Source organism: Ziziphus jujuba, chromosome 3, assembly GCF_031755915.1.
Source record: "Ziziphus jujuba cultivar Dongzao chromosome 3, ASM3175591v1".
Taxonomy (NCBI): Eukaryota; Viridiplantae; Streptophyta; class Magnoliopsida; order Rosales; family Rhamnaceae; genus Ziziphus; species Ziziphus jujuba.
Genome location: NC_083381.1, coordinates 110,515 through 121,410, shown reverse-complemented (window position 1 = coordinate 121,410; position 10,896 = coordinate 110,515). Strand labels below are relative to the sequence as shown.

At 29.8% G+C, this 10,896-nt stretch overlaps 1 long non-coding RNA gene across 1 annotated transcript; it reads left to right on the top strand.

Moving 5' to 3' along the window:
• The first annotated feature begins 6,444 nt into the window (after positions 1 to 6,444).
• LOC112492309 (uncharacterized) lies at positions 6,445 to 10,433 on the top strand. The gene is made up of 3 exons (XR_003056603.3): positions 6,445 to 6,711; positions 8,740 to 9,079; positions 9,506 to 10,433. It is a non-coding gene; the product is annotated as an uncharacterized LOC112492309 (long non-coding RNA).
• Positions 10,434 to 10,896: the final 463 nt, after the last annotated feature.

The following is a 10,896-nucleotide window of genomic DNA, read 5'->3' as shown; positions in this document are numbered from 1 at the left end:
TAATCTAAAGGGTTGGTATTCCGTAGTGGTACTAGTTGCGACTGAATACGTGTCGTTAGGTGATTCGTTAGAAAAAATGAATATATTGACTTTCTTGCTAGAGTGGCTAGTCCTTGTCTATGATGGTATTTAGGGTGTATAGAAATTATTGTATTGGATCATTGCTGTGTGAACGGTGGCCAGTTCAGATTGACTTCAAGTGTTCTAGAATATGTCAATAGTTGTCGATTTATAAATTAACAAATTTAGGCGGTGAATTATAAAATACTATACCGTCAAAACTATTAGATTTTTTTTTTTTTAATAAGTATTTTTTTTGTGTTTTTTATAAGTACTCATATATACGGAAATTCTATGGTGAGGACGATTGTGAGGTCTAAAATATTGATGATTTTATGCCATATTTATAGCTTAATATTTGTTAGTTTGTGTTAATTTGTTATGGAAAGATACTTATTTATGTATTTTTCTTAATCTAGGTGAAAGAGGAAGAATTTTAAGAAAACAACCATAAAAATGGATTCTTTGGGTTGAATTATGGTGGGAAGCAAGATTTGAGCTCGAACGGACTAAACATTAAAAAGATTCCAAAAAGATATCTTGAAGATTCCATAAAGATTCTATCGGGAATTTCATGATGGAAGTGGATGTCATATGAATCATCACGATCTAAGGATTTCACATGTCTCGTTATTTTTGGATTTCGAGGTGCGAGCAAAGAGTTATCATCATTTAAAGTTTGGAATTTATAAAAAGGAATATTCTAGTTAAATCTCCACCATTGATTAAAAGAGGGAATCTAGGCAACTTGAGGGCCAAGATAAAAACAAGTGGCAATAATTGGTTAATTTATCATTAATAAGGCACATGTCATGTCACATGCTTTATTAAGGGTAAATTAGACTAATTAACTATTTTTTTTAGGAGGAATTAGATAAAAGGAAAGTAGTAGAGAGCAAGTAATATACAGTTTCCTTTTTACATATGAAATTCGTCCAACCCTCTTCATTGCCTAAAAAAGGTATCTTCCAAGACTCCCACATTGAAAATAAAGAGAGAGAAAAATTCCCAAGGTCCTATATATATAGCCCCCACCACATTGAAGGAAGAACGATCCGCATGAGGATCGCAGTATTAGTGACGGTTTTTCATAGTATTAACGACGGTTTTTTAGAAAATCGTAACCAATACTATGAAAAACCGTTACTAATACTGTGCTCCGTATGAGAACCATCCACACCATAGATGGACTGCTCATATATATATATATACACAATGAGTCTAGGATAGGGACCGATCTCACACAAACCATGCGAATAAAAAATATGATAAAAATGACACCCGTTGGATGTGCACATCTGCAGAAACGTCCAGATTGAAGCTGGCTTTCACGTGTGAATTTTTGCCCTTCTTCTTTCCTTCCCACTCGTGAGCAAACTGGATTCTGTATATATATATATATATATAAACACCTAAAATTTATATGCTACCTTCTGCTTTTGTATTTTATAAATTAAAAAAAAAATTATTTTAAAGTGTAAGGGTCTCAATCTCTGTAATTTTTTTCACTAAATTTCAAGATAGGGGAACGTAGAGTAACAGGTCACGCCCCACATTTAAAAAAGAAAAAAATAATAATCAAATTAAAAATTAAAATGAGCAAAAACTTCAAACTTAAAATTTCGTCAGTGGGTGAGGTAAAAGTGCTCTTTAACGCATTGGAATTATTAAACAGCTTTCCTTAGGAGAGAAAGGGGAAGAAAAATGGAGGTGAAACCTGACTGGTACAGCGCATAGCAGCAGCCTCGTATCATTTTGAAAGATTGGCAGTGAATCAAAACCTAATCTTGGAAATGGTGGAAAATAAGCTGGTGCGAGCTAGTCCAAGATGGTGCAATTTGGAATTTTGGCAAAGTTATTTTGGAATTTTGGCAAGCCTAGTGCGAGCTGGGTGGAAGTGGGAATCCAGTTTGGTCACGAGCGGGAAAGGAAGAACGGGGGCAAAAATTCACACATGAAGGACAGCTTCAATCTGGGCCATTCTTGCCATATGTGCACATCCAACGGGTGCCATTTTTATCACATTTTTTGTCAACATGGCTTGTGTGAGGTCAGCTCCTATCCTAGACTCACTGTATATATATATATATATAATATTTAAACTTGGTATTGTAGACTATTTTACCAACATTGAAGATTGTTATCAACCTTATGAATCGAACAATGGTTAATATCCCAATTTTATATATGTGAAGTTGAAATGTATTAATTTTACATAAAAAAGAAAAAAAAATTTGTTTATATCTAGGAAACTAAAAAAAAAAAGAAGAAAAAAAGAAAAAAAAAAAAACAAAACAAAACAGCAACAACAACAACAGCAACAATAGAATTAACTCTTTGTCTGCTCTCTTTTTTTTTTTTTGTACATCATTTGGCGCATGCGCGTCGCATATAGAAAACACTTGTAAAACTGAAGCCATACCTCATGTTGGTTTTTTTTTTATGCTTAGTCTTGTTTGACATTACCTCATTTTTGTTTTTGTTTTTTTTTTTAAATTTTTTATTGGTGAATCACTTTTGTTTTCCTCGTGTAACTATTGATGGAAAAAAAATCAATAGTAAAGATTGTGCAGCCTTATTCATCAAAAAAGAATTTTGTGGGAGTGCTTTTTGTCATCACCAAAGAATGGGGATAATATCTTTCATTATTAAAAAATATATGTGATATATTAAATCATTATCCATGATCATAGAAAATTAGAGTTTTAGTAACAAATTGGGAAAAAAAATAAAGAGAAAATATACATGTAAAATAATTGGACGTGTAATATTACGGGCCTTTAAATAAAGTGACTTTTATTTAGGATTTTCATAAGAATAAAGACACTATAATATAATTAGGATTCCCAGTCATATACAAAATTCTACTGCAACAAAAAATTTGGTTACTCTGGTTATTTTAATAAAACAAAAAGTTTCTTTAGTTATTATTGCTTCTTGATTGCTGAAAGCTATATTCTATTAATTCGGATCAAGAAATTAAGTTCAAGTTCTTATGGAAACCTCAACCCCTAATCAATCTATGACTGAAAATATTGGTATATGATAAAGACGCCACAATAGATGATGAATAACCTATTCATAAGTCAAAATAAAACACTCCCTTTCTAATTATATTTTAGATGTTCAAAAAGAACTAAGAGAATTTTATCTCACAAATAAATTTCTGAATAATATATAAGCTGATTTTTCATTAAAAATATGCCTTTAAATAGGTTTGAAAGAACAAAATAAAAACCCTAAAAACTAAGACAAAACCGGCCATACATTAACACATTCCTAATGTGAGATACCACATCGGTTGAAAAGGGGAACGAAGCATGGCTTATAAGCGTGTGGATACTTTTCCCTTACGAAGCTTTTTAAAACCTTAAGGGCTGGGTTGTAAGAGGATTCCCCAGGCCCAAAGAGGATAATATCACATGCGGGTGGTCTGAGCTATCACAGATGGTATCAAAGCCGGATCCGGATCGGTGTGCCGGTAAGTACGCTGGGCCCCAAGATGGGAGGATTGTAAGATCCCACATTGGTTGGAAAGGGGAATGACCTTTCCCTTACGAGGCCTTTTAAAACCTTGAAGGCTGGATTGTAAAAGGATTCCCCAGGCCCAAAGAGGACAATATCGCATGCGGGTGGTCTGGGCTGTCACACCTAATGTGGCCGAAAATTCCATTCCTTTCCTAATATAATTTTGATTAATTAATTTACAATTGAAATAATAAAATAATAACTTTCCTAAGTTAATTTGTTCATAAAAATAATTAAATAAAACCAAAATAAAAGTTAGTTTTCTAAAACAAAAAATCAAAATCAAATTAGGAAACTAGTTGACTAGTTTGACTACTAAGCTAACTTTAACTAATTTCCAGCTTGTAAAGGTACCCAATCTGATCCAATGCGCCATGTAGAATGTCAAATAGAATTTATGATGATTCCCACAAGTTGCCCTTGATTGAAACAAAGAAAAAATGTCAAATCAACAAAATACATTAAAAATAGCAATTTCGGACAAAACTCTTCCTTTGCGCAAATGCCTTCTTTGATTGCTTTTACTTCTACCTTGACTTGTTCCCATGAACTTTTAGTTATATGAATTGAGTTCAAAAAGTGGTGAACCCATTCCTTGCTGTCTGAAGTCCAAAAATACACAAAAACAGTTACCCAGGTCCATATCAGCCTTCTCTACATGGATGCATAAAACTGGATCTTGTATTTTCTGATGTGGTTAAACTTTTTTAAGAATTGATAACTCCCTATATGAATCTAGCTAGATTGTCTCTAAATCTCGTGGCTTGTGCTCTAATGATTGGTCCGGTCTTCATCTATATTGGATCAGCATCCTAACGGGTAGTCAGTTGTATGAGTTTGAGCGGATCCTCATCAATACCTTTTGACTTTTAAAATATTTTAAAATCCATTAAATTTCTATTCGAATACACCCGTAAATAGTATTTTAAAATAAAATAAATATTTAAAATCTTAAAAAATTATTTTTAATACAAAATTGTGAAAATAAAATGGGAAAGTATTTTATCTTTTGCAATATTTTTTTTAAAAAGATAAAAGTTTTAAAATATATAAAAATTATTTGTTAATAATTTTGTTCTCAAAATCAAATGTCATTTACTAAAATTTCTTTTTAGTTTCCTTCATTTATTTATTATAAATTCTTTTTTATAATTTATGGAAATAATTTACAAACATTTTAAAATTTCCATATTGGTTTTTTTTATTTTATGTTCTGTTAAAAGCTTTCAAACATTTAGTACTAATTCAATTTTTAAATATGGTTTTGTATTAAAAATATAATTTTAGATTTTTATGAGCCATAAAGATCCTTTAAATTTAAAATTATCTTTGAAAAGAATCTTTTCAAAATATTTTCCTCTTACATTTTTTAATTATTGGCATATATGATTTAGAAATTTTAATAATTCAAAAATAAATTATTTTTTTTTATAATAAATGAATGAAGTATATAAAAAGAAACTTAACTAAATGCCAGTAAATTTTAATAATAGTTTTTTTTTTTGACAATAACTTAACATAGTTTAAAATTTTAATCTTTTTAAGAATATTTCAAATGATAAAGCACTTTCCAATTATTTTCTTGATTTTCTATGCAAAATAATTTTTTAAGATTTTTAAATAATTATTGATAAAAATATTTATTTTATTAAAAAAATATATTTAAAAATACTATGTAGGACCTTTTTAGCGTTTATTGCAGGCATGGTCTCTAAACTATAAAAGTTTCATTTTGATCTCTTATGAAATTATAATAACGGCATTTTTAGATGCAAACATATTCAATTCAAGAAGAAACGATCCAATTACCTTTTGTTTTTCTTTTCTTCTTCTTCTTTTTTTTTTTTTCTTCATATCCACACTCTTAACGTTTCAATCAAATTTTAGATAACTTTCGTAGTATGTTTGATAAACCAGAGCCGAACAAAGTTAGATCTTTCTTACTATCCAACTGATCATCCTTTACAACCAAACATATCTAGGTTGTTCAATAATATGAAATTAACAATTTAAGAATGTTTGACCAATGAAACCGAATATCGTTCTAACAATTTGACTTCAGTTTTTCATCCCTTGTAAACGGAGGTCCTACCTTTCTTTTTTTTCTTTTTTCTTTTTTTTTTTTTTTTTTTTTTTTTGGTGGGGAAGGAACGGAGGTCCTTCTTTAATATCTGAAATTCTCGTCAACACCCAAAATTCATTTAAACACAGAATAATATTAAATCGAAAATAAACGAATATTCTAGAACAAATCAAATAGAAATATGTTCTTCTGTATGTTGTGTTTTTATATTTAGTAAAGCGTATGTACATGGGGTAGATTAGGAATGAAATAAATGTATTTAGATATTTTTTAAATGAAGATTTATTTTACCGTAATGTAAAAAAGTTAAAACGGCCAGAGTGGACGTTTTGGTCGTGTAAAAAGAATACTCCTTTAACCTACGTTTTTACAATTCACCACTAAAACGATTTATTCAATTAAGAATTCTAATAAAGTTTAAAATTTTAGGGATATTCATTATTCAATATAAATTTTAACCACCTGCAAAAATCCATTAAAATTATAGATATTTAGTTATAAACATTTGACCTAAGGTGCATAATCCTTAAAAAAACACATAACCTCTCACATGTTACGAACACTGGGTATTGAGCCCAGATAGGCTAGACTGTACGACAAAAATGTAAATTAAGACACCTTTCATTTGCTTTACCTCATTTAAACATGGAAAATTTGGGCATTGCTCATCTAAACAAGGGCTTAACGGTGGATGCTCTCTCCACGTAAACATTTTTTGTTTTGTCTATTTATTTCCAAATTGCCCTCATTTAATATGAAATCAGAAAAAATAAAACAAAATTCTTTTTTTTTTTTCGATGAAACTCATCTTTTTCTCTCCTTCTTCCACTTCTTATCTTTGACTTACTTGCAAAACTTGGGTTTTGGCAAGATGCAACAAACTAATTGACAAGAAGAGAAGATGAAGAAAAAAACATTATCCAAACACAAATCCTAACCCCATAGAATTCCAACTAAAATTTAAAGGCAAGTCAATAGAGGGCACCACTCTTAATGACCCTGTCGTGAAGAGGCCAATTGCTATTATAAATGATTTTTAGGTATGCTTTCTTCTTCTTCGTTGGTCTAAAAATATAAGACTGGTAGAATGATTCCCACATGACAATCCCTTAGAAAATATGTTCATAGTCTCATGAGAGAAAGAAAGAAGTTGAAAATCCCTCATCTACTCCTTTTCTTTTCTTGGTCCGCTTTGTTTCTCTTTTTCTTTCTTCTTTGTCTTGCCAGAGAGAGAGAGAGAGAAATCATTTTTTTTATACTTTGTTTACTTCATTTGGTTGTTATTCCTGGTTTTTAGCTATAATTTTTTAATGTTTTATGAAATTAATGATAATGATTGTTAACTACATATAAATAATGATAGTTATAATTATTCAAATTTATATAGTATTATAGTATAAAAATTGTTATATAGTTTATAGTCAATGTGATGTATTACTATATTTTTTTATAGCTAAATAATATAATTTGAGTGATATGTTTTTGCCCAAAAGTTGAACATATAGTTATATATTTGTATAGTACCCAAAAGAGAAAAAACTTAGAAAGTAAACATAACAAGATATAGGTCAACTTGAAAATCATAAATGGATATATAATAAATTAGTTTGATTATAGTCAAAGATGAAAACTTCTGTAAGCAATTAGTTATATGATCAAGTGGTACTTATCATGATTTTCTTTTAGTATAATTATAAGGTTTTTATAAATTATACTATTTCTTTAATAAAGAAAAATTATGATTACTACTCACTACTATATTATTTTAAATGTACTAATCAATGAACTCTATGCCACAGACTTTGTTAGAAACTAATTCTATAATGTTAATTAAGAATTTAAATTTTGAAACAGAGAAAAATACATTTTTTATTTTATTTTCGCCAACTTTTTTCCGATTACTTTTGGATAAAGTAGGAAAATTTAATTGGAGAATCCTCAAGCAAAATAAGTTATTCACTAAATTCAAATGGATATTTAGCAACAGAAAATATCTAAAGATTCAATTAAAATCTCTACACTAGTTAACTCTATTTATAATTGTTTGTGTAAATAATGAATTTCATTATATTAGTATAATTGTGTAATTGTGTAAATAATGAATTTCATTATATTAGTTTAATTTAACTTTTGCACACATTAATTTTTAAACCACTCTCTCTTCTAGATGGAATGACATTTATGCTGATATAAGAAAGGTAGAAAGTTAAGATATAACGAAGTGTATAATTTTTTAGAGAAGTGAGAGATTAGAGTGCTCACAAAGAGGCGAAGAATTGAGAAAAGGTAGAGATAAAAAATATTTATGCCCATTTGGGATGATTACTTTATTATTTGGTTTTAATACATTTATTATCATGTTACTATTTTGAGAATGTATTGATATAAATTGAGGCTATAAAATGTCCTGAGTTTCTTTTTCTTTAATTATTATATTTATTAAGGATTTACAATTAAATATGTTGTGGATTTAATTTTTATACTCAATGGTGGTAAATCTTATCAGCCACTACTTTTGGGTCATTGATGAGAAGTTTAATGTTTTATTTTTATTTTTCCCTTCCACTAATCTGTTTAATACTAGTTGAATGCACCGATTGTAGCTTAATAGAGATTCAAGAATTTCTCAACATGTGTTAATTTCATCATTTAGGAAACACACTATATGTTTATACATGTATACAAGTAGGTACAATAATCTCAACTGCTTTGAATCTGTGAGCTCCATTCAATGAGATGATTGCATTTGGATATTTGGCTCCTTTATACGTGACATTGAACCAACACTTTCGTTTATAGGAAGTTTGCAACTTAATTTGATAATCTCACTTTTGACTTTCTATTAATTAAAGCATTTCTTTTGCGATAAGCTCTTTGTTGGTCATTTTGTTTATGTATGAATTTCTCCAAATGTAATACTAAAGCTCTAACTTGAAAATTTCTTTTACTTGTTTGTTTTTTTATTTTATTTTATTTTTTATTCTTTCTCTTTTTGTCCCTAGTATTACGTTGTTGTTGAGATAGTAATACTTAAGCTATAATATTATGTTGTTATTTGGTTCCGTTAGATATGATATTGAAGCACTTTAGAATGACACCAAAGAAGAACATGCGATCTTATTCAAAGAAGAAAAATATAAAGCTGCAAGCCATGAAGCACAGCGAAAGCACATCACCACCTTCTTCAAAACGTCAATGAATTTGTAAACTACAATCCGAATCCAAAAAAATAAAATAAAATAAAATAAATACTAAGCTACAATTCCAATCCAAAAAGGAAAGCACTAAGCTGCAACCTCAACTGAAACACTATGAAAGCATGCCACCACCTTCCTTGGAAAGTCAACAAACTTCTGAGCACCTTATTTCTCCAACTAAGCTCCCAACTAATGTATCAATGTCCTCTAGGTAAGTTTGATTCTCGATGCTTTGAATATGTGAACAACTGTTTGTTGAATGTGTGATTTAATTCAAGGCTTAGCTCATACATGTTATGCTATATTTATTATACATATGCAAAATTATGAGAATTTTATATTCATTTATGAATTTCGTGCTAGTTATATCATTTTTATTGATAAGGTGTCTTTAATTATCTATCTTTTAGTCACAAAAAAAATTTCTCCAGATGGTCTTCAATAATTGCCGATAAGCCTTCAAAAATTTTTTTTAGTTTAATGTGACTTGATTACCGAAGACTTCATTGGTAATATGACTCATTTTATACTAATATGTTGGATTGCTTTGAAAATATTAATATCAACTTGAGGTTGGAAAATAGTGTGTGAGCAAATTATTGACTTTCATTCAATTTATATGCACATTATTTTGCAGGCCACTAAAGCTCTTAGATGGAAGGAACCTATTTTCAAAGGTTTTGATATATTTAAAGCTAGGGTGCATTCCTTTGCAAATCCAATGGAAGCAAACATAGTAGTAAAAAATGTGCTTATACTTGATCTGTGACGACCAGTGTGAATGGGTGCGAGGTATTGGCAAGCTACTTGGTATCCAATTTTACATCTCCCAAGTGTAGATCAGGATGATTCAAATGTAACAATAGTTACTCACATAACACAGAAGCCTTTTTAGAGCAGTTAACTTCAATATTCGAAAGCACTCCAAAGTTAAGAGTGTTCAGGTAAGAGTAATACTGGGATAGATGATCTACTGGGAAGCTTCAAATAAAAAGCTCCATACTAAATGCGGTGGCTAAACTGGAGACAATATCAGCAAAGAGTGACAGGTCTACCAGTGGAGATGGGGTATTACAAATGGTATCATAATCTGTACTCGACCGGAAGTATACTGGTGAGGACACACTGGGCCCCCAAAGCGGGTGGATTGTGAGAACCAATGTGTGCGGGTGCAGGGCACTAGCTTGCTATCAAGTGTTCAATCCACATTGTCAGGATGTAGATCAGGGGATAATTCAAATATAATAATAGTCACTCTCATAACATTAAGGCTTTTTCAAAGTGGTTGGCTTTCGAAAGAACTCCCAAGTTAACTGTGCTCAGGTGTGAGCAATTCTAAGATGGGTCATCTTTTGGGAAGCTCCAAATAAAAAATCCTATATCAAATGCGGTGGCTAAATTGGAGACAATATCGGCAGAGAGTGATAGGTCCAATGTAGATGCCCTATTGATAATTGTAATAGCATCTGTTGGTAATTTTTCTAGAGAGTAATATACTTTATAGCAAAATTACCATGGCACCTGTCAATGTTACCAATAGCATATCGGTAATTTCTTTACTAATTTATGCATGTGATATATATATATATATATATATTTTTTACTCCCTATGGTATTAAAATTATTTATGTTGTGTAACCATAATAGAAATTACACTGAAGAAAAAGAAAAAGAAATTAAAAAAAAATTGATTCATTAACAAAAAATAAAATAAAATAAAACAAAATAAAATTGCATAACATAATTACCAATGGCTTTTTAGCAATTGCGACAACAGCAATTGGTAATATTTCCTGAGACTCAAACGGAATGGAAAATAATAAATTTCCTTTTACATATCAATAACCATTACATCCCACTAATTCCATTTAAATCCAATTATCAATTGTATCATTGTCTTACCTATTAAACTCAAAATACCCATTAACCATTCACGGGAACCATTTGTACTAACCATTCTAATAACCAAATAATTTCATCCTATAGCCAACACCATTAATTTCATTTTCTTTTTTTTTTTCAGTACAA